Source organism: Aythya marila (genome assembly GCF_965140915.1).
Source record: "Aythya marila genome assembly, chromosome: 6".
NCBI classification, from domain to species: Eukaryota; Metazoa; Chordata; class Aves; order Anseriformes; family Anatidae; genus Aythya; species Aythya marila.
Window position 1 is genome coordinate 19,581,387 of NC_139047.1, and position 4,772 is coordinate 19,586,158.

Consider the following 4,772-nt stretch of genomic DNA (forward strand, 5'->3'; position numbering starts at 1 on the left):
ACACTAAAAAGGCTCTTCTCTGTCAGGGGCATAACAGTTTTGAAATAGCTGCCTGTAGTGGCAAAGAGCGTGTTTCCAGGGAAAATGTCAGCTTGGTATTTCAAGTTTTGAGATATTTCCAGAAATATTGAATTCTGATTACTAGTGTAGCCAGTAAATAGCTGAAGGCAAATTCTATTTCCCATTAAAATGCTGATATTTGCCTAGCAAATTGAGAACTCCTGGGATGGAGCTTGGCTTCTTGCACACACACAAGTGCCATTATAAAAGCAATTGATTTTAACGAAAAGCAGCATGACTACACTGAGAGCCCTTTTTAGATCCTTAGGTGACTGCAAAATGCAGCATGCCTCTGCTTCCCTGCAGTATAGGAAGCTGAAGCACGTAGACCCTGCTGAAGGGGCACATTACGGTTTTACTCTCACAGCAGGTGTGCTTGGGCAGTTGTGCCAGAGAACCACAGGCCGGGTGAGGTTTGGGGTCTGGATACACCTTGGATTTCTTTATCCACCACTGTGCTTACAGTGCAAAACCTGCAGAAGTCAGTGCTCTGCTATGGCGTAGTGTGGCCTACCAGGCGTGCTGAGGGAGAGCTGGCAAAGGGAAGTGTATGGCCTCTGTTCTTCAGAAGCAGCACTCATGTAACCCTTGGGGGAAGATTTAGATTGGTCAGGCAGTGCTCTGACAGGTCACCCAGCAGCTCTCCAGATACTGCAAAGTACAAACTTTAATAATCAGCCACCCTGCCAGTGCTACAAAACCTCTAGTTTTCAATTAACAAACTGAACAAGTACAAACACATCATGTCTCCCACTCTTACGTGAGCTATTTCTGCACGTGCAGGGCTTTGCACTTGTGTTTCATAGGAAAGAGGTGCTTTTTTGCTGGCTGTGTAAAGAGGACAGTGTGAGAGTTCAGTTCAGCAAGTAACTTAAGATCTTCCTTAATCTGTCATTGTAAAAGAAATACATACCCAAACTCTCCTCCTCAGTATTTTGCATGGAGGTGAACTCAGTCCGGTGAAATGAGGGCTGATTTCTCAGCATGACTGTATCTTTCCTTGAACTGCTTTTCTTGAACTGCTTGCAGTTCAGATTTTTTTTACCACATCATTGGTAAAAAACACAGGGAAAATAAAGCCCTGTAAACTCTTAGGTGACTGAACCAGTCATTCAAAATAGAGGAGTCAAGAAAGATTCCAGATGTTCTGAAGAACATTACTGAGTTAGTGTTTTATTCAGCACCTGTGGGTGCTTAGATAAGCAACAAGTGATTAAAATCCTTCCTAGAAAGGAAGAGACCACATGTTCTCTCTCTCATCTGTGCACTCAAAAACAAGTGCTTAATTTGTTCTCTTAGCTACTCTGCAAATGCGTATAATGGGTACTGCTCACTGTAATGTTAGACATGAGCTCTGTTCTTGCACTGGTGCTCACATTCTGGGGAGACGTGTAAGCTCACCATGTACCTCCAGGTGCTCACAAGTTGACTTCACCAGTTATTTCCCATGTCAGAACATAGAAACTGCTCAAGACAAACTCATAAGCTTGTGCACCAACACGTGTGTGGTGGTAGTTTTCAGAAAAATCCCTCTGTAAATTCTGTGTGATGGTTTTATGTTGGCTGACACAGTCCTTCTCCTTGCTGTTAATAATTAATGACTTGTGCTGTGATGCTTCTATCTTAGGGACTTACTTGCTATTAATCCTCCATGATAAGCTCCATCCCTGACTATCCTACCTTTGTTGTATAAGCTTTGCTGGCTATATGTAGTCATCCATAAAGCCTGGGGGACTGCCCAGAATCACTAGAGAGAATTAACTTAGTTGGGAAGGACTGACCTGTGCATTGTGTTGAAACCAGCAGGAATCTTCCCATTGATTTAACTGGGATTGGTTCAGATCTGCATCTTTACCCCTGCACGTGAGTGAATTGTTCTTGGTAGGACTTGGTCTTTTGGGGACAAAGATTGAGGAAGATGTATCCTTGTGTTTGTCAGCTCTCAGGGACAAAACTATTTGCTCTAGGCCAGGGGCAGCTTTATGGTACTTTAAACAAATCAACTGCCTGAGTAACTAAGCAATATTTGTCAAATAAAATTTGAATTCTACCAACTGTGCAAGTAAAAAAAGCTCTGCAATTTGCATGAAAAAAAGACTCTTAACATATGACTGCTTGGTAGTTTGTTGGCTACCTGACCCAGAGTCTGCTGGGCACTTGTGATTCAGCTGCTCTTGTCTGAAAGTGCAAGCATAGCTCCTTTCCCCCAGTTGTCACTCCTCCCCATTAGCACTGCGTGACCTTCACTCTCAGGTGTTGCAGAAAGAGAGGAGGCTTGTGCAGAGACCCTTCTCAGTGGTAGAATGAATGAATAAGCTTTTGGTGAAAATTGATCTGAAACTAACTGAATAAGAAGAAAATTAAAGCTGGGGAATCCAAGCGCGGTTGCAGGATGGAGCTGGAAGTGATCTGGCCCTGAGCAGATGACCCGCCTGTGGCAATCAGAGGCTGCCCAGCCTGGCTGGGGACCCCTGCCAGGAGCTGTAGAGAAGGTTTGTCCTCTGCTTTGTGGGCAGATTCCTTCCCTCTTTGGTTCCTCTGCCTAGTCCTGTCTGACCTGATTTAAACAACAGGCTCTGCTCTCTGGTTGAAGTGACTATAGAACAGCCAGCTACCAGCAGGCAAAGTCTGTTGCAGATGAACATTTATCCAGCAGTGTCAGGCCAGGATTCTTTCTGTTGCAGGTAGCAGTCCTCTGCCACACAAATATAGGAGGCAAAGTTTAAAAGCAGTTTCTCTACTGCAGATTTAGGCTCAGTATTCTGCCTTGGAACTGCAGAAAGCTGCATAGATCCTGCTTAGCATCTTGGAAAACATGCTGGTAGAGAACATGCCACCAGAATCTGGCCCTTCGTACAGTAAAAAGTGTCTTAGCAGTTGCAATGAGCAGCTGATATTTTTCCTGCATTGCTAATTTAAATAATATATTTACAGCTAGTGTGCCTTGTCCCAAATTCTTTTTGAACTTTACTCTAACCATTGCATTGCTAGGGTCTTGCAGCAGCTGATAGTGGTTTGACAGGGGCTGACATAAGCCAGCCAAACTTTGATTTCTAAAGATACAGATTGGAGCAGGTGGTGTTATTTTCTACTTTCTTTGTTTTATTTCTTTAATCACTTTCAGCTGAGCAATCTTGGTGGAAAAAATGTTTTAACTTTGTCTATAGAGAGAATGAGACTCTGTCTGAGGTACTGACAGGGCCTTAAGTTCAGGCGACACCATTCATATCTCTAGGGCCTCATGCTGCCTGTTCTGCAGGAGATAAGTTTTTCAGTGACAGAGATCGACTGAACTCATGCCTGGAAAACTAACAGCTCATGCTGACTGGGACAGGGAAGCCACTAGCTCACCAGACAGCTTATACAGAAGCCTTTGGCTTTTGTGTTAAATGAAGAGAGCTTAGTTTTCTATTACTTGGATTGGCATGAAAATATTTGTAAAATCAAACTGACAAAAGCAATGCCACCAATAGGTAGTTCAAAGGTATTCACTTCAAATGTTCTCTGGAAAGAATGACCTTTTCAGATAACTGAGATCTAAATGAAATGACCACACTAAAGCCTAAGCATAAGCTGCACTGAGAAAAGTAAAAAAAAAAAAAAAAAAAAAAAAAAAAGTGTTCTGCAGGTTCTGAAAAAAGTAAATCGAAAACCAACAACATAAGGGTAGCCACTGGGTAACTTGCTCTTTAACCTGGTCATATCACAGCAAATTCACTAGGGTGGGGAAAGCATTCTTTTTTTTTGGTTGCAGGCCAGTTTCCATGGCAGTGGGAAATGACTTCCTGAGCAATGTACAGCTGCAGGCGTGAGGTGGGGTCTCTGTGTATCTTGGCTGCTTTGTCATGATGAATTCCTGCAGCACTGGATCGTAGCAGGCACTTGTGTTGTCAGGAGCTGAACAAGAGAAGAGCTGGTCTGCACCTCACAAAACACAAGGTTATTATTATGCCAAGAAATAACTTCCAGAAATAACTTCCAAGAAATAACTTCCAATTAAAAAACAAAACAACAACAACAAAACAAAAACAAAAACGTAATGCGTTAGCTCTTCAGTACATAAATTGCAGGCATTGAGTCCCTGTAGCTGGATCCACTTTTGTAGCTACAGATCCTTTACAACACAGGGTAGAGCTGGACTTTACAGATCCTCAGGATTTAGCATAATTACCAGGAAAATGCCTCACCCAGGGTTTGCAGAGTCCTGCAAGTGGGACATGATGTGAACTGCAACCATCTGAACAATTCAGGCATTTTATTTTGCTCTGTCTCTAGTTAGAACTGCACCTTTCTTTTGTTGGCCTCAAAATAGGTGTTACTGTGCTAAAAAAAATCAGCATCAGGAAGAACACTTCCTGCTGTCCTTGCTAGTTTCTATTGCAAGAGCTCAGCTCTCAGCTCTCTCAGAGGAAGGCCCTGTTTCCATTCCTTCCCCTTCCAGAGATGACAGAACTCTTCCATCTATGGGGGCTTAAAGTTGCATTCTCTGCTTTCTTGGGATACTTTTGTTGCGTGGATCTTTGTGAAAATTGGAACCTCTGAGGGTTCTCAAACTAAGCACCTAAAAGGTGGAGGAGCTGAAAAGTCACAGCCATTTCTGGAAGTTTATTAGTTCCTTTGTTCTCTCTTGTTTACACTTTAGAAATGAAATAAAGCAATAAAAGAAGTAGGTTTTTTTATTTTTATTTTTTAATAGTAGCAGATACTGGAGA